The sequence below is a fragment of the Leuciscus leuciscus genome (genome assembly GCF_965113295.1).
Source record: "Leuciscus leuciscus genome assembly, chromosome: 20".
NCBI classification, from domain to species: Eukaryota; Metazoa; Chordata; class Actinopteri; order Cypriniformes; family Leuciscidae; genus Leuciscus; species Leuciscus leuciscus.
The window spans coordinates 9,737,134-9,758,038 of record NC_138744.1 but is presented as its reverse complement, the minus strand read 5'-3'; the positions used below and the strand labels follow the sequence as shown (position 1 = coordinate 9,758,038).

At 38.3% G+C, this 20,905-nt stretch overlaps 1 long non-coding RNA gene across 1 annotated transcript; it reads left to right on the top strand.

Moving 5' to 3' along the window:
• The first annotated feature begins 8,703 nt into the window (after positions 1–8,703).
• Positions 8,704–14,706, top strand: LOC309483940. Its single transcript, XR_014200677.1, has 4 exons — positions 8,704–8,812; positions 9,057–9,159; positions 13,749–13,883; positions 13,984–14,706. It is a non-coding gene; the product is annotated as an uncharacterized lncRNA (long non-coding RNA).
• The last annotated feature ends 6,199 nt before the right edge of the window (positions 14,707–20,905 follow it).

Below are 20,905 nucleotides of genomic sequence, written 5' to 3'. Positions count from 1 at the left end.
CTATCGGACCACATTTGTGACAAAACCAATGTCATTTTGTCCACAGAGGAACTGGGTCTGAGTGACTAGCTCAAACCCAAAGGGGTGAAGAAGAGAGGACAAGATGTATCAAAAAGGCCATTAAAGAAATAGTTCACCTAAAAAGGAAAACACATTTACTTGTTTTAAGCCTGTATGCTGCATGTTAGTTTTTCTGTGGAAAACAAAAATGGTTTACAGCATACAGATTTGGAGTTATATAAGAGTGTATAAATGTTGACAGAAGTTTTATTTTTGAGTGAACTACTCCAACCTTATGCATGTTCCTAAGAACATTTGTAATTAAAACTGGTTCTTCACAATGTAATTATACAAGTTCAGCAGGTGGATTCGAAAGTGCATGGTGCATATATAAAAAAAAAAAGCTGAGGTTCAACGATGACACAGCTAGTCTCTTCTCTCCCAGTCCAGTTGTTTCAAGTGTAAACAGGAAGCGTGTGGCACTTTGTGCAATAGGGGGGGAAGGGCAGGCCAGAAAAACAGAGAAAGCCAGAGCGCAGTCTTTCACGGCTGGCTGAACAGCAAATGAAGTGTCCAACTAAAACGCAATAAAAAAATGTGGTTTCACTTTTCTACAAGCATTCAATTGAGCTGTGAAGAAACCGGTATCATACAAAGCGTAAATCTTTAGATCATAGGCAGCTAACACTGCCATATTAACATTTGTTTGATTTGTGGAGTTTAAATGAACAGTGGGTTAATGCTACTGTTTTCTTGACGCAAGACAGCTTTGGGGAGTGACAGATAGAGAGAGGAGGAAGGCTTGACAAAAGATAACATGAGAGAGGAGAGGAGGGGGTGCAGGGAAGAAAAGGGCAGAATGAGAGAGAAAAGTAAGTGGTATGCAGGGAGTGCAACTTGAGCAGAGTTGGGGGTGGGTGGGAGTTTGGAAGCAGATGAGCAGAAGGAGCTTCTTTTGTTGGGGGGAAAACGCTGACTGACAACAGGCTACTGCCTACGTCTCACTGACTCGTTTGTTTATGCGTTTATTGATCGTAAACCTTGTTAAGACTCCGGATGAGCACGAGTTGGACACCTATTCCTCTATTAGCATAAAACTGTGATCAAGGTATTCACAAAATTAGGTATACTAGTGATGCAATCACTATTATTATTACTCATTTGGCTTAATGATCTGAACAAACTCTAAAGGTGCAGTCATATTAGTGAAATTTCTGTGAAATCTTGTATGCAAAAACAGATCCACTGTCAGTAAGCACTCCTCACACAGAAGTCGCTTTCAAATCAAACAGTTTTTTTTGGTCAACGCAGTGATTTTCGCTTGATTAACTTGAACACGAGCGAAATCTGTGTGGGGAAATCTTTCGCCCTCATGTGAAACTTCCGATTATGTGGATTCACTTTGGAGTGGCTGGTTTTTGCTGTAAATGTGATGGACAAATTTAAAGTGACAATGAAACGGAAGTAGCGGCGAGCTTTGCTTAGGTATTGTGACATACAGATTATCAGTGCAACAGATTATCAGTAAGAAAAAAATGCAGGACAAGGACTTGAGCTGCGTTCACACTGCTAGCGACTTCGCTAATGTCATACGTATGAACAATTATGAACAAATCACAAATTAAGCTATAGGAAAGTTCTTGATCGCTAAAATGAACTTCTCCTCCATCTTGTCGTGACACTCCAGTACAGGACGTAGTGACGGATCACCTGCACTCCACTGACTTCACTCTTATTGGCCACTTTGTCACGTCGCCTACATCCTGTCGTCAACGTTCACTGTTGCTTGCATCGCCGGAAATTGCCAACTCTCTATTGAAATGTAATGTTTCTTTGTCACTGTGGTGTGAACGGGGCTTTGGTTCTTTAATTCTGTTCTTAATTGGATTTTGAGATGTGGCCGTTTCACAGGAAATTGCATTCAAAATTAGGAGGTCAAAAGAATTTTTAAAAATGAAACATGCACGGTTGATATAAAAAAACCAAATAGGCTTAATTTTTATTTCATGCTGACTAAATTAACAGATCAGGTTGAATGGGCAAGGTAACATATCACTATTCTGTTCGTAAGGAGGATTTGAGACAGCAATTTCACTACAACTTGTGAGGGAAGAAAAGTAGTGTATTGGTACCATCAATAAATAAATGAGATCAGAGTTTGCAAACATTTAATCAATAGAAATAAGAGGGAATACAGTCAGGCCAGTAGTTTGGTATGACAAATAAAATTAATATTTCCTCAAACACAGTTCGAAAAGTCTTTTCCTTGTCCTTATATAAAGTCTGATCCTTCCAAAAATAAATTTGAAGTAGAAGCTGTCACGTGACAGAAGAAAGAAAAATCTACTACCCGAGTAGTTTTAAATTCTGTCTCACTCGAGTTATAAGTGTATGGTGTGTGGGTATTCTCTTAAATAGACACTGTTGGCTCACCATTCAATTGTCCAAGGTCAACTCAGGAAGTACTCATCAACGGGAAGCACAAAAAAACTAAATAACAGTTCCTGGAAATGAAAGTATTTACCTGCAAAAGAACTTAAAACTCTTTTCAATCCTCTATTAAATTTCTTTCTTTTTTTATGTTCATGCTCTAAATCAATATTATTCTCCTCTCCTTTGCAAAATGGCTTCTTCGTTTGTTCCTAATTATTTCACTCATCACAGAGAAATGCCCTCTAGTGGATAATAGTAATTACACATCCCCCCCCCCCCCCACCCCCCCACAAAAATTGGGCACCCTGCTGATGATGACATTTATATAATGTGCACTTAGCATGAATACTAGCAGAAAATGGAAAACCGAAGTATGCTTACAAATGGAAAACCGAAGCATACTTGTACAACTTTGGTTGGTGCTTTGCACATGAATGTTACCTCAAACTGACCAGCCTAGCAAGGATAGATTTATTGAAACTTGAGCCATATCTAGGGACCAGAATATTATATAATCACCCACAACACCATAGCAATCATCTAATACCACCTTAGCAGCCTCTCCAAAACAGCTTAGCATCATGGTGGCGAGTTTACTGGCACATTTCCCACATTTTCTGCAGAATCTCAAATTACTACTGCGATTATGACATACAAAAAGTGCTGACACTAAAGAGAACATAGAGAACAGCTACTCTGGTTAGATTATCTCATTTTAACTAGGCTAGGTCTTTACAGGCCAGTGAGGAGTCTCCACTGACAATGTTGCATGTAACAATTATGAGAGGCAATGTTACACATGTACATATCATCATGTCACGAAAACCCCATCTTCTGGGATGTTTTTCAACTCTAAAACATATCGAACTAAGTTGCATGTGTTTGTTGTTATCTAAGTGAATCCAGTCATTAGCATGACATTAACATGGGTCTAATCAGTCTGACCTCTGACACTGACCAGTGATTTGTTGTTCTCATGGGCTGAATGCATACGAGAACTGTGAATAACAGGCGTTGGCGGCGCAACAATAGCACACACTCACACGTACAGTCACACAAAGAAGCAGACTCCTTTGTTTGCAGCCAAGGTGATGTCCCAGGTGCAAATGGTAGTTGTGTGTGTGACTTCTGTTGTAATTGCTGCCTGTCGGATTCTGCAGGATTGCATTTTGGGTGTGATGGTGGCCACAAGAATCCGGTTTACAGAATTCCAGACATGCAAATTCCAAGGAGGTACTGGAATATCAATATGTATGAAATGTGGATGTGTTACCAAAATTGATCGGCACATAGAGGGAAAAAATAATTCAAATACACGGTGAAAGATTTAGGGCAGTGACAAGAAGAGGGAAAAAAAACGTGAATCTGTGAAACCAAGAGAGAATCCAAAAATAGGTTTCTGGGCAGAATCCAGAGCTCCTTTGCATGAATACTTAACACTATTGTCAGGGAAAGAGAAAAATACAATGAACAAGTCTTTAACTAGTGAGGTCCGAACAATGCGCTAGTGAGAAGGACACATATGCTACACAGACTAACTCCTCAAAGCTTAAATGGTCATGAATAATTAGGGCATTCTCTTACTGAGCAGATGTCTTTTTTTGGACCGCACGTTTTCTAAGCAGCAACCCATAGATTATACAACGACGCAGAGAGGAATTGAAGAGACTGGACCGAAAGGACTGACCCTTCAACAATGAACGCTGACCATTACAACCACTGGGTTTGTGTGTGTCTCGCTCACCCTTGAGGGTTTGGGGGGCAAGTATCTTTCAGCTCAGCATTCATTGTATCAGTGAGTCCATAAATTATTCACCAGCTCTCAAATATTGATATGGAAATCACCATCCACACAAGTGACGGCCCACATATAGACAGAGCGTGCTCCCATTCACTGTCTCTCTCTCATCTGGCATCGCTACCTCTCGATTTATTCATGCAGCTCAATGCTGTCCATTTAACACGTTTATGCTCGGCTTTACGGTCAAAGAGAATTATACAATCACTAAAATTATAACATTAATCTTTCTCAATCTATTTTCAGTACACCTGAAAAGCACTTCAGAACACATCCGCCTCAATTTTCTCCACCGATTTTATTAAAACAGATCATAATGTTAGTTTAACACAGCAATGCAGCTACAAACAGAGGAGAAAATGTGTTCGTACAACAGTTTTCTGTTGTGTAGTTCATTGTCATAAAGTACAGTGTGATTTATTTGTACTGTGTAGTGACACGACCGATTCCAGATTCCAAACGGAACATGGGTACATTAATACATCATTTCACAGGAAGTGGAGAGGAATATATACCCATCAGTCATTGTATACCACCTCAGTACTAAGTGAAGTGCACTAAAATCCAACAATAAATGTTTAACCATTAATCACATACTCTCTGAGTAGGTAAAACATTTGAATAAGTACGCTACTTACTTCGCGACCATTAAAAAGTGCAATCTTCTTCTGAGTCCACATTTTCTGCTGTGGAGCTCACGAGCTTGGCTAAAGTGTGCATCAAAGGCACATATCGGCCGCAAATAGGACACCCTTCTGAAACCTAAAATGACAAATGGGACACCCTACGGTCTTGTGGAATTAACGGACACGCGCGGACGGCGGCCATTGTAAGTCCGCAAGAACGCAAGTGTGGACGAAGTGTGCCATTTGGGACAGGGCCATCGTATGAATGTGTGCAGTATGAATGTAATTTGGATGTACTACATTCATCATGTTGTCACTGCTTTTCACCCTCTCCCGTGGCCTCATGGGATAGAAAAGTGTCCATTTGATGTACACTTCAGAATTTCGCTGCAAGTATACGTCATATGTACTTCACATGCTGTTCACTATACATGGACTTCATATTCATATTAATAAAAACAATAACAACTTCATATTCATATTAATAATAACAAACATTTACCACTCAATTCGGGAGTTTTGAGTATGACAAATTAAACTTAATATTATATTTATTTACTGTCACCATAACTGAAACTCGCGCGACTCGCTTTGCGTCCATGTTTGATGACGTTGCAGGTTGTTCAGGATGAACGCATTTGATCACTTGGAATTCGCTGTGGAACTGATTTATTATTTAAACCCGTTTTTACTTATGAATTCATTTTATTTACCAGTATAAGTTGTTGGAGAAAATATATAAAGTCCTATAGGTTTATGAGCTGTTGGAGAAAAATAAAATGAATGAAAAAAAAAATATCAGTAGTATAAACTTTGACTTTGAACATAAGGTAGCTACAAGTATTATGTGATTTAATTTCAACATAATTAATATATTATGCAATGTTATGCGATTAATCCTCAAAATAATTTATATATCATACACTCGCCTACAGTTATGTGCGATCTGCTGTGACATCACAATCAAGTTGAATTGTGGGATATAGAGCTGCTTGAAGTGTACATCAGAGTAGACTCGCTCCCTCTGTCAAAATCGAAGATTAAATGGCCTATCCACATAAATTTCCCATGCCCGTTTTACAAAGTTAAACTCATTTCAAAATGGTGGCAGGGAAGTTCGCAAGAGTTTGTCTAAAAGTGAAGTGGAACACACCCCCGGGGTACGTTTCCCAAAAGCATCGTTGGCCACAGGTCCGTTGAATTGTGTGGGTAATGATGGAACCATATTTTGCTTTGGGAAACTCACCCCAGCATGACTCTCTGAACTACATTCCATGCCCCTGTGCCAAATGGCACCCTAAACACTTGCGGTCTTCCTACAAGTCCGAACTTTCGTGATGTAATGCCGCTTTGTCTGTTGGGAAGAAGTTTGCAACGGAGCTTGCTTCAGTGAAAAAGTGCGCATCGAGGGTGCATATCGACCCCAGAGGGGGCGCTCACAAGCACCCTTCTGAAACCTAAAATGACAAATGGGACACCCTACAGCCTCATGGACTTAATAGACACAGGCATGTGGCAGCCATTGTAAATCCACAAGCCCGAAAGTGCATATGAAGTGTGCCATTTGGGACAGAGCCCATCATTTCAGTGAATCATTACTCTTTTAATAAGCTAAAATTGATAAGTTGGTTGACTTTGGTAGAGCGACGTGTTGTTTACTGTATGGTAGTTTAGGATGAAAAGTTGACAGTGGTAATGTGTAGTGTAGTTTATTGAGTATTCAAAGACATGCACATATTGATTAAGGGAGACCTTTACAGCAGAGAGACGCAGACAAACAAATAGTGGAGTGTTTGTGAGGATTGACAAACATGTGTTTGTGCTGCAATCGGGAGGTATCACATGGGCCACGGCCTATGCATTACTGATTCTCCACACCATTCATCCAAACTGTGTGAAGGTCAACTGAGGAAATCATGTGACACTCAATATATTGATTTCGCCATCCAGTATTCTTCAGAAGGAGACTGGCTTGAGCACTCTAACAATGTACGGCTTAAGATCATTGACGCCATAAACCTCTGTGGTCTAACTTTTGGCGATGCCTTGCAATCAATTTTAGCAAATTTTTTTGCATGCTTCCCTAATCGATTTTCTCGCCTGAATTATTGGCGATGGTATCGCTTGCGTAACAAACATGTGTGGAATGTAGTGTCAGATTAGTTCAAAATTCATAATTTTGAATCAGAGATGAACAACCCTTTAAGGAAGTCTCTCTCTCACGTCTCGTCGTGTTCAGCGAGAGGAAGTAACCGCCTCCTGTTTGTTTCCAAATCCTGTTGTGTGTGCGTGTGTGTGTGTTTATGAAAATCGAAACCTTGATGTGTCAGCCCACCCCTTTTGACTCAATGTTCAGAATTTAAACATTCTGCGTTTCTTCCCTGAGCTGTGCTAGAATGAGTAATTGTGCAATATCACAGGAAATAATAACCATCAGGACAATGTAGGCCCTACACACGCAATAACAATACCAAAAAACAAACCGATGGCTTTGTCATGTAGCTGTGTCAATTTTTATGGCCAGACCAGAGGTTAAGTGAGCTACCAGCTACATCCTGTTCCCAAAAGCTCCAGGAAAGCCCAGCAGTACCAGCATGTCAACAAAGCTGCAGCTCATTTTGATGATAATGTCATCATTGTGCACATGGGGCTGAATGCTAATGAAGCATTATCCACTTTGATAGTGCTGAGGTAGATGCCTTTATCGGTTTCCATTGTCATATTCCACTGTCCATGCTGTCTATGTCTTTTACTTTAGGCTCATGAACATAAAGACAATGTCTAGCATGTAAAAACCATTAAAGGTGACTAATTAAAAGTGCAATTAAAGAGGTGTTTTTCTTTTAACTTAATTGCTAGACAAATTTATTTTCTTTGAATCAAGAACCGGTCAAGTTAGGCAAACAGTTTCTGTTGAATGTACTTAATAAGATGTACAAAAAACGCATGATGATAGTCATGCTTTGCAGTTGGTCACAGTGTTCGTATTCACTTCCTGTGATGCAAGAGCACATACTCCAATGACGAAGCATGTGAGAACATAGTGTGGGCATTGACATTAATGACTAAAGAGCCAGTCACACCATGGACGATAGCTAAAATTATAACTCAAACTACAAACTTTTAATAATCATTCTCATTCCGAAATCCACACTACAGCCATAACGATAATGACACAAAGGGACAATATTGTTGGAATTGTTGGATAAAAAACACCCGACCTCAAAGAGCTCGAGCTTTTAAAGCAGGAGACGACATAACTGCAACACATGCTTATTATAAACAGAACATTATTGTCTGTTGGTATATCGATGCACTTTTGTTGTACAGTATTGACATAGTTATCTTTACTTTTATTGTTGTTGGTGTAAACATGCATTAAGACCTGTCGTAAATGTGAACTCAAACATTTCTAGCGAAATATAAATATATTTAAGGTTAATTTTGTACGTTGTTGCATTCCAAAATGACAGATATTCAACGTAAGTGTAATGATAATGTAACGATAATGTAACGTAAGTGTGCACTGCACAGGTTAGTTAAACTGTCAACATGTTTATAGTAAGCTGCCTGAATGATAACACATTTGTAAAGTTGCCATGAAATGAAAATTCTATTTTCTAAATGCATCTCATTGATCTTTATAATGAACGAATCATCCCTTGATGTGTTTCCTTTTTCTTTCTTTTTTTGACCTTGTAATTCTTAATCAAAATGTCATAACTTGATCCTTTGGTGAAACGACACTAGACTTCTCCAATTATTTAGTCTGCTTGAAGCCCAACCACAATCGACTGCAACCCTGAATTCAGACCCGCCTTCATTGTTGAGTGCAACTCCCACTTCTCAAAATGCAATTAACAACTGATGGATGGAAGAATCTGCCCTACATTTATTACCTTTTTCAATAAGCTGTTACAGATCTGTCGCTACTTCCGTTTCATCGTGAAGTAAGGTAACAATTATGAGCTCAGTGAGATAAATCCACCAGATATGTTGTTGATATGTATTCTTAAACGATACTGAACTGAATTTAACACTTGTTTTAAGAGAATAGCTGCTCCAAAAAGTATTCAAACATGTATGCCTTTAAAACTGTCTGCATTTCGTTGCTCTAGGTTCAAAATATCAAACCAATTTGCACTTGGAAAACAAAATCATTTCTCAAAACTAAATTGAGCTTTTTTCCATTAAACCAGTTGTTTCAGTTAACCGGCTGGTCCCAAGGTCATGCTTAGTGGATATATTAAGTCATTTTTCCTTCAAGTTCCCCACAGAGATGTCCCAGCAGAGTAACCACAGGTTAGTTGTGACCACAATGTTTGACATCTAGAAGTTATCCAAAAACCCTTAGTCTTAATTTTGAACAATTTCTTTTATTTATTTTTAAACCTATTTTTGCAAAGAAAGTAAGTATGTCATACACATACTTGGTTTGATATATATTATTTAATGACATTCATACACAACAAGACTAAAATGACTGCAGTATGCCCTTCAGTGCTGTTAGATTCTCCAGCCTCCTCACTCCACAGTACTGGAAGTGAAACCCTGCTGGTGGCACCGGCCATCTCCCCCATAGTTTCCTAGCAAAGGATGACAACAGTGGTGTGGGCGAGTAGAATAACAGGATACAAACTTTGCACTTGTGGGCAGCGGACAGGGTTGACGCGACATCCAACGTGACTTTTGGCTCGCATTCAGCTAAGATTTGGGTAACTTGTGGCACAATCACTTGCATGTTTTTGCAATCACACATACAGTCACACTGAGTAATGGTGGAAGGTTTGAGGGTTTTGCTTTTGTGTGTGTGTGTGTGTGTGTGTGTGTGATATTTTGTCTGGTTAGGGGATTTGCTATGTGTGGCATTGCAAAACAAGACAGGGATTTCTTAATACGTGTATGAGAGTGTGTAGGAGTGTATACGCTTGTTTTTCATGAGGCTCAAGATCTTTGATTATTTTCTAGTTTTCTGATAACAACTGCTGTGACATCATCGGAACAGATAGAACTGGCCACTATGACGTCATATCACGTTATATGACAGATATTTATCAAGAAACTATATTTTTTATACTTTTATGGTTATAATAATATAATCTTATCTTATGTCAGGCACAAAAAAATCCCTTAAAAATAGACGTAGTAAGGTTTCTTTACTCAATAAAATAACAATGGGTGCTCACATTTTCAGTGGCCTTGGATCCAGAAGTATTTTGTTCCATTTAAAAAAATTATATAATGTTAAAAACATGTGACATGGCCATAACAATTTTTTTGCAGACAATTTTGACTGTACATGTATGTGTGTCAAGGTATGGCAGTTCAGATGACGTCACCCAATCTAACAATATGGCAGTATCATAAGTGTAGAATTACAAGAGAGAAAGACAAATACATCACATTGTAACAAAGTTAAGGGTCAGGGAAGGAGGAGGCAGGAATCGGTGAACACCTTTATCCTCCCGGAGCTCCTCCATGAGACTCGAGGCTTCTGTGCTGCGCAGGGAATGCTTATTAGCATCCCGTCCTGCTTGCCACACACATAAAGCTTTGGAAATAACCTGGCAGATAATAGGTAGCTACTGATATATGAATGATTTTACAAAAAGGTCAGATCTTAGATGATGATTCTACATAAAAGAAACAAATGACTCAAATAAAGTGAAATGAAGATCTCATAAACTGGTCAAGTGAAGTCCATGTTACACAAAAAAATCTGTAAAATTCACACAGTGAATGGCTTAAAAATCATAAAAACAATCTGGGACAGTTCACATAAAACTGAAAATTCCGTAATTATTTACTCACCCAAATTGACCTTTTGTAAAACACACACAGACAAAAAGCCCTGCTCACACTTGTCATTTAATGGCAAAGAATGATGACTTTCTTTAAAAGGGGATGTAAACGCGTCATAAAATAATCCCATGCAGTTCGTGCTGTAAATTGTTGTGAAGGCAAATGGTGGGGTTTGGCGAGAAACAAACAGAAAATGTAATTTATTATTCTATAGGCCAAGCCTTTATGTATTAATAAAAAATCGTTGATCTCCTGTGTACATCCATGCGAGTGTGCAGCAGTTCGTGCTGGCGCAACCAGGAAATGCACACAAGCTCTTCAAAACTCATTTTGAGATATCAATTATAATCACTGCTAATAAAACATGAGACGAAACATGCGGCCTACAATATAAACCTCAAAAGACTGTTCGTGTACTTTCTTCTCTCTGGTGAATATCTCTGTTCTTCTCCGGTTGTCAGACAGTCAGAATGAAAGTTTTTGTTTGAACGAGTTAGGCCAAATAAAGTTGGCCTATATATACTTAACTGTTCTTTTCTTTTTGTTGCTATTTAATACGATTTTTTTACAATTAATTTAATCATTTGTATCTTGATGTCATTTTGTAATTCTTTAGCATTTACCGGGCAACCTAGGTATGGCAGGCGCGATACCCTGCCATGTGCAATTGAGGCCCCTGGTTGCACTGGCACCCCTCTGTCGGCTCATCCTGACATCTGTGAGTCAATTAGCTGTCTAAAGAGAAAACATCCCCCCTCTCCACCTTATACACACACACACACACACACACACATTGAGGGCTAGCATCGCTGTGAAGCCCGCCCCTGAGAATCTGTGTGTGTGTGAACGAAGGCCGGTGTGCTCTCGTGGGGGAGGGGTGTATATTGGTGGGGGAGGGTAATGGGGTTGGGTGTCAAGAATGTGGCTCTTGGCTTGTTCTTTTGTATGTTGTGTGTGTTTTTGTGTGTTTAAGTGAAACAGTACAGAGATCTTACATTCTTACAACTTGTGCATGAATAAGTACAAGTAATAAGGTGGCAGGTGCCATTTGAGCCTATATTTTAAATGCATTTTTTATTTTTCCACAAATCCTACTTTAGTTTCAGCCTTGAAAAGTGCACTATTGCAACTTCATAGGGCCTATTTGATTACTTTGTGTGTCTTGATTGATCAGATTGATGTCTAGTTATGCATGTTCCATATACTTACATAAATGTGATTGGATATAAATTCGTTCTACTTTTCCAACACTATATGTATAACTGCATTCATTTCCGTGATGATGCTGCCGGATATTACATTTTCTGTTTATCACTCTCTTGGCTTCAATTAGTGTTTTAGTTTTGTGGTTTCTCCACCCATGTGTCTCATCCACATTTGGATTGCGTGGCTCTTAAACTTCCGAATGACATATTTCCATTTGAGGGGAGTAAAGTTTACATATGTGGCCTGAACCGAGACGCAATTGAAAATGCATCTGGTTTTGTCTCAAACTACCTCCTGAGGCATCTAGGATGGGTCTTATCCTGACCGAGTGTAAATACTCCCTAAGATTTTTCAAAATGAAGTGATCATTGCTCAAGCACACATGCAACCTTCTGCACACATACATCTGAAAACACATGTATCTTTCTCTCGCAACTCTGTGTGTGGTTTCCAGCTAGTCTCTGATGCGTCCCACATTCTTCACTGCGTCCCTGATGCCCTCTGCATCCTTAGGCTCTGCTATGGAAATACGCCTCAGTCTCCCCGCTAATTATTAAAGAAGCACCACCTCATTAACTGGGCTAGGGGATAATAAAAGATTCATGCAGCATTCTTAACGTCGCTGCACGCTCAACTCATCTCCCTCTCTCTCTCTCTCTCTCTCCCACCTCGTCTCGTCTCCAGTGGATTCTCACGCAAGATACTTATCTGTTATCCATACAGGTTCCTCTCACTCTCTCAGTTTATTCAGGCTGCCAGCCATCTTTAATCGTGGCTTTATGCCAAATGCCTTCAGATCAGAGATTGGAGGAAAAGCTGAGAAATAAAATGATTAACTGTTGTGAAAAGCGAAAGTCAAAACGGCATAAAGATATCTTAAACGTCAGTCAATTCATTCATTTTCAATTCAGTTGAAGTTAATTCATAATAGCAACTATTTAATCGTTACTAACTAGTGTCAAAATAACTATTATAAGGGTTTCCCAGTCGTGTGGTGGTTTTCAATGCGATTACACAATGGGTAGATATGGCCGTTTTCAAATGTCAACAAACAATGGCTAAAGTAAAATGTCACCATTGTACTCCATTACATCTCATATGCAAATACCCTCCTTTACAGCTCAAAACTCCAGTAATGAAATTCCTGTGAAAAATACCCACGGTTTAATAATCCCTGAATGACACAAAAAAATTGGATATCATCAAACATTTAAAGATCACATCCAGCTCCTGCAGATACGACCATTTCTTGTCATTTTTGGGAAAAAAACATGACACTCACAAGATCGTGGCATTACTGAATGCGAATTGGAGTTTCCAAGGCAAGGAATCACTGCCTTGTTCCTCATAACGCACCTCTAAAGTCGCTCATACTTTCTATTTCTCGTAATCATGGTTCTCTTTTATGACACATTGAGCCTAGTTTCAATTTGTAATTAATATGACACTTTAAATCTGTTCCAAAACATTTATTTTATTTTGCAATTGTTAGTATGACACAAACCCATTCCCTAACAATATTGAATACTTATTTATGAAACAAGTGTTATTTGTAAAGTCTATTAAAGGGGTTTGTTGATTAATAAATCAAAGTAATAAGGCCCATTCTCAAGCTCCAACGGTTTCTGAAAGTTTATTTTATTTTATACCAAGTCAGTATTTGTGTACCCTGTGCCAAGAAAAAAAAAAAACAGTTTGCCTTTGCATAAAATAATTTGTATTACAGTACTAATACTAATAAAGGATGCAGCTACTTTAATGCTTGGAGAGTGTTTATGGCTTGCTGCTGAGCTTTTGAATATTTTGGAATAAAAACAAACCTATATGACAGCACAATGGCATGTCATTGATCTCCCGTACTGGCTTTTGCCCTGTATCCACAGAATGAGAACTGATGGATAGCCCTGTCTCCATAACCCATAAATAATCAAGACTGTCAGTACCTAGTAAACAGTGATTTACTAACCGTGGAAAGGGAATCTCAACACCATTTAACAGTTCACTGTATTTCTGAACAGGTACAGTATAGACCACCATTCTAAATAATTAGCAATATTTTATTAATTTTTGTTTTTATCCTGCTCTATTTTGTGATGATCATTCTAGTTTCATTTTCAGGGCTTCTTTCAACAGGATGTGGCGTTCTCTAAAAGGGGTTTAGAGAAGTCAAAAGCTGCTCCCTTAAACAAGACCCTCCCGTGCAAAAGAGAAAGACTCTTCCTCCGAGTCTGTGTATCCACCCACTGTCCTATCCCATGGCCCTGACTCACCATGTCCAGCAGCCTCCACTTCCCAGTGATGGGGCGTTTTGTACGCCAAGAGGAAGCACTGCATGTATTTATAGACATTTCTCGTATGAGAAGTCTGAACAATAACAAACCCCCACCCCCACAGCCACTTCACCACCTCAACACAAAATAAGGCTCGCAAGTGAGATAGAATCAAAGTTTAGTTTCGCTGTTCGATGATGACAGGAAAATAAAACTGAGAGCACTGCACTCTAGTTTACAAGGTGGTTTTGACATCTAACATAGAATTGGGAGATTTCAGTGTGACAGTAATCAGGGAAAAAACTGGGTTACAATGCAATGGTGCCTTCTCAGCTCAATTAAAAGATTAAAAAAACTCAGTTACATATATCAACACCTGTTTATATGTCTCTGAAGAACATTAATAATTAACAGTGGTTCAAACCCTTTCCATGAATATGGTGCACTCAGCTGCCTCGTGACTTTTTAAAGCATTATAGACAACATTTTTTTGAGAACTGTTAGATTATTATAACATAAAATTAACCTAGCATGAAAAAAAGATATCTGTATTAAATATCTGTATCCTCAATTTTTATTTACTCAACCAAAATATATGTATCTGTCTCACTCACACACAATAAATATATACATATTAGAGGAACTTATTTTTCCCACAAAAATAACATTCCTTACATGCTCTTTATTTATTCATTGATTGATTTATTTACTAATTTTTTTGTCTCTGTTAATAGCTTTGTTATATATATATATATATATATATATATATATATATATATATATATATATATATATATATATATATATGTATATATATACAAACAACATTAGGCAAACACAGGATTAGGCAACATCAAAAAAAAAAAAAACATGTTGTTTAATAGTTTCAAGGACCATCTGGTTGTTGTACATTCAAGGCCGTGGGCACCCACAATGCCTTCTGTCTAATCCCGCTCCACTGTATACAGTGAGAGTCATAAACACTGAGTCACACACCTTTAGAACAACAACAAAATGGGACCTGTATTTGCACAGGTTTAACAGCTGCTCCAGTCAGCTGTGCAGTTGAGAGGGTATCATGCAAAAATGGTGCACACATCACAACTGAAACTTTGAAGATTGTTTTGCGTGAACAAAACTGGGTCTGCAGGTGCTGAAACCACCAGAACTGTGGTTCACCAATGCACTAATGTCTGCATGTAGCAAAATGTCAAGTAGGCTACAACTTCACCGCTGAAGCAATCAACAAAATAGAACATCTTTTCTTTAATTATCTGTAAATGCTCCAACAGGCAGCTTGGTGATTATGGGCCAACCACTAAGCTTTAGAAGGTAACGCCTTTGATGGTTCTAGAGCACTGAGATGAACTCCTTCAATGGCCCCTGTCTGGAGTGGGTGGTAACACTCTTTATTTTGTTAAGTGTGTGTGTTAAGTCTTGGTGCTTCAGGAGAAGTTGATCTGTAGAATTAGACAAAGCATTATGGATATGCAGGGTCTTGGGGGAAGGGTTGGATGAGTGGGGGTGGGGAGAAGATTCTCTGAAGCCCAGCAGGTGTGTTTCTGTTTTGGTGAAACAGTAGAAGGTCCTGCTCCTGCTGTCATACTGTACAGTCTTGGGAAAATCTGAACTATGCCCTATAATTGTGGCGTTGCAAGTTATGGGGACAAGTCACAATCACAAGATAAAGGTTTTGTTAGATTACAGCCATCATACCTTATGATGAGTCCATGTAAAAAAAACAAAAAAACATGTCATTGCGTATTTAATACTCTGACTTATTTAGCTTTTTTTAAAGGCATTACCAAACATTCCATGGAGTCAACAACAAATCGCACAGCTAAATTATATTCTAACTGTTGCAACTCATAATTGCGTCATGTATTTACTGGGAGTGCACTTTGTAAGGCAGCCAGCACCCAAACCCTGACCTGATGTGACCTTGTTGACACATATTTCTTACAATTTGTCAAAACTTTATGCCGGGATACTGATGAAAATGAGTTCCCAGCCCTTACTAAGAAACCTATTGAAAACAAGGTTGAAAACAACAGCTTTGCACCAATATCCAGCTGCTCAACTCTTGTGAGAGAGAGAGCAAGGGGTCATTTTGGAGCTAAATAAACAAGGTAGATAGTGAAGTGTTTCTGTAACTGGGTTGGAGGGGGTTGGGGTGGCTGTAACAGAGTCTGATCTTCTCATAGCAAAGCGGGGCAAAGTGTCTGAGTGACAAACAACAAACTCGTTCATATGCTGTAGCATGCTGTACCATATGATTTATTCTTGTTACTTCCACAATGTGATGTTCACTATACCGTTCAAACATTTGGGTTGGGAAGATGTTTTGGGAAGACAACATTTTTTTAATTATGCTCACAAAGCCTGCATTTATTTGACAAAAATATAGTAAAAACAGTAATACTGTGAAATATTATTACAATTTAAAACTGTTTTCCATTTTATTATGTTTTAAAATTTTATTTATTACTGCGATGGACATGAATGTACACATGAATCTTTAAAAATCATTCTTATATCCTGATTTGAGACTCAAGAAACATGTCTTATTATAAATGTTGAAAAACTGCTTCATATATTTTTATGGAAAACGTGAAACATTTTTTCAGGATTCTTTGTCTGTGCTGAACATTTTCATTCATTCATTCATTAAAAAAAGAAGAAAAAAATCTTACTGACTCCAAACTTTTGGATGGGTGTGTATTTCCAAATTATACAAGCAATTCAATCCTGTAAGACAGGATTTCAGGAATTACCGTGAAAAGTTGTGGTGCATATCAGAATATTAGAGTGAGCTACAACAGGTATTTGTCTATTGGTTAATAGGCCTATTGGTTATCCAATGGGCCAAAAGTCCTAAAGTGACATCAGCATAAGGCAAAATCATTTCATAGGAAGAGTATGAAGTTATAATATATTATATATATTGATATTTGAAGCCAAACTTTATTTATTTGGAATAATGTGGACTGACGAGTCATTCTGAATGAGCTCAAGAATGTGAATTTACAAAAAGTAGGCTATGTAATAAGCCTACAGCTTAGCATCTCCACAACAAACAATAATTATTTGGTGAACATGTAAATGGAACTAGTCTGATGAAGCTGTCAAATTTACATACACAATCTACAGTCTCATTATCAACTGTATTTAGCCTCTCTTGAGTCCTCTAGCAGCGGCTCTTGGTGGCAGTTGGCTGGCCCCTCCTCCAGCTTCTTGCCTTTGCTAATCAGGTGTGGGGGAGGACGAGCCCGCGGCTGGCTGGCCAGACACACACACACTGTACGAACAAGCCAGCAAACTAGGTGTATAAGCTGGGCGATAAACCACTAACTGTAGGGCAAGTCTTTAGGGCTGTGGTGCTGCTGATATCCACGGGCATGTCTAGGCTTAATCATATGTTTTGAATTGTTTGTGTGTCAATAGACTTTAATCTTCCATGTCTACATCTACACCCTTGCAGAGCTGTGGCATTGTAGGTAAACACGCCGCCACAGCTGAGTTCTCAATGGACTGTGCGTCTGCCCCGAGGAGCGGATGAGGTCTAATGCACAGGTAATTGTGAATATGTGGTGTGATTATTCTCAGTAAAATATTGATTCTAACCACAGCTGCTTTATTCTGTTGCAGAATCAGAACACCTGACTCCAGATAAATGATTATTAAATACAGATCTTACACTGTACAAACAAACAAGCTTGGTGAAAGTCTTTGTGTATTCTTTATTTGGATCCAATTAGCAAAGTTGCCGCTAATTTGACTGGGGTGCAACTCCAAATATAAAATAAAGACACAACAAAAATTTCAAAAAGGAGTAATTAACATTAAAAGGTTTAGAGAAGATAACATGCCATGTGGTGTGACATGCTGTTTTTGTGATTTTTATTACTTAAGGGGTACGTTTGCCCAACAATGATGTATTAAAATTTTTTCGTGTAGCCTATAGATGACAACATTGTCAAAATGATCCCCGTTCACACAGATCTGCAAAAACAACTCAAATGCTGTGTTATGCTGCCAGACAAGTTGGCGATGTCACTTTGTGAAGAAACACTATACGCCTATAAAGACTGAACACGTAATATGCATGTGCATCATGTCACTTTTTCACAAATTTTGGTTTTATAGTTTACACGGAGAAGATAACAGTGTCGTTTTCAAAAACGAGCACTTTGAAACCCGTTTTCAAAAGTTCGCATTTTCAGGCCCCCAAAACACGTTTTAGTTGAAAACGATATCGATTAACGGCCCCTCAAAGACTTGTATCAATTAATTAAATATTTATAATATATTATCTTTTAAAATTCATTTGTCCAGTTTTGAGGAAAGTAATTCGTTCCTCCCTAAAAAAAGTAACTAATTGCATTACTTAGTTACTTATTATGGAAAGCAATGCACTACGTTATTTTATTTTTTGCGTTACTTTTTCTTGCCTGGGCTGGACTTGGTTGTTTGTTTGTTTTTAATAACAAAATAACAAAAGTTCTATTCTTGCAAATGTAAAGGCCCTTTCACATCAAAACTGAAATGACTCGGCAGAAGACTCTTACTTCAGGTCAACAGCACAGACATTAATAAAGTGAGATTAAATACATAAATTATGTATTAACATTTTAATTATTGCAAGATTGCGTTTCATTGTTTTTATTCATTTTGAGGAACACTGAATCTGTTTTTGTGGAAATGAGATGAGTAAATGCATGCTCACATGTAGTCTATAAACCATCATATTCACACAGCGCACACAACGTCTGAACTTTCTCTCAACATGGGGACGGGAAAACTAAGTAACTTGCGTTACTTATTTCAAAAAGTAACTCAGATATTTTGTAATTAATTTAGTAATGTGTTACTTTATTAGTTAACTGGAAAAAGTAATCTGATTACGTATCTCACATTACTTGTAACACGTTTCCCCCAGAACTGCATTTATCGCACTACAGGACCATATAAAATGAGTGATGGAAAAGCATGGTGGGAAACTTTTTAAAGCTTTTTTAAAGTGATTAAAATACCAAGGACCATAACAATCAATATAAAACTATAAGAAAAATGAAAGAAATAATATAGAGCAAATAATTGACCTATTTCTTTGAGCATGCCTCCTTAGTAACTGTTTGAAAAGGTATGTTCTTTATGCTTCAGGTTGCAGAAGCTCGATACAGAGCAGTTTTCTTCAAGGAGTTTGAATATGGTGATGCCAGATGATCCATAATCACATGACTAGTATTATAATCATGAGAAAGCCCAATATACTATAAACACAGTTTTCAACTCTGCTTCAAGATGACCTTTCATTTCCAGATAAACATGGAAGGAACAATGAAGAACTAGCTGGTCTTGCTGAAGATAATCTTGCTCAGTTCTGTACAAGCTGAATATTTTAGTTGGGCAATAGGTGAAAAAAAAGTTGATTCTTATCATGATTACTTGTCTTGAGCTATGATGTAAAACTGATGTGACTTCTGTCACATACCTTCTAACACCACAAAATGTGTCTTTAACACTTTAGAAATGCAGCAAGCTGTTGAAGGTGCTAACAGATTATCATACAAATTACACCCATGATCTTGGCAATAACACGAAACAAAGACACTGGAATTGAGATGTTAATTTGTCAAGAGATAATACTCTTCAGAGGTGTGAGGTTCTGCTCTGACCAGTGTTGACCTCTGGGTAAACAGAGAGCTATTGTGACCAAACAGAGGATGTTGATTCCCTGTTCTCCCAAACAGACAAGCCCAGTGTTGTTGTGTTTGGAGCAAGTGACCAGGGCCTAGTTTGGGTCTTGCTACATTACAGTGTCTTCATTAAGATCCTCAGAACCGAACAGGTAGGAAGCGATCCCACCATTAACCTTGTGATCTGCAACTTCCAATAAATTACACATGCAGCCCAGGCCTGCATGCTCACCACCACCACCACTTCAGCCGGTGGCCCAGAATAGCACCAGCATTCCTTTCCCCTCCCCTCTCTCTCACCCAGCACACGGCACAGCAGAGCGCTGGGTCACATGGACTGCCACAGAGCCGCCAGATCACACACACTCACACTAATGTATAAGCACTCACACCGACCATAACAAAAACAGCTCTGGAGAACAACATGTAAGGACTTTTACAGATAAACAATAAGATTATTAGTCCAAAACTCATGTTTGCATGCCAGATATTTATCTAGATTCCGATACAAGAAGCTTTAATTGCATTGCAACAGTACATTATACATACACACACACGCACTCATATATGTGTGAGTGTGTATATATTCAGCTTCAAGATTGTACATATCTATCTATCTATCTATCTATCTATCTATCTATCTATCTATCTATCTATCTATCTATCTATCTATCTATATCTATATATACACTATCTATCTATCTATCTATCTATCTATCTATCTATCTATCTATCTATCTATCTATCTATCTATCTATCTATCTATCTATCTATCTATCTATCTATCTATCTATCTATCTATCTATCTATCTATCTATCTATCTATCTAGCTTTACTTAACATCACACAGATCAACTTCTTCTGAAGGGATTTCCTCTTCACTTTAAATCAGAAACAGAAAAACAACCCAAATCTGTGGACAGAAATTGGCCAGTGTTTGACAGAAACCGCTAGGGGTTTCTTTGCACACTGATATTAAGCAGCAGGGCCAATGGCAACAAAGGATAGAGAGTGAACGATAGCTCCACCTCTTCGCTTTTCTCATGTATATAAGCCCGTGGAGTTGACCCA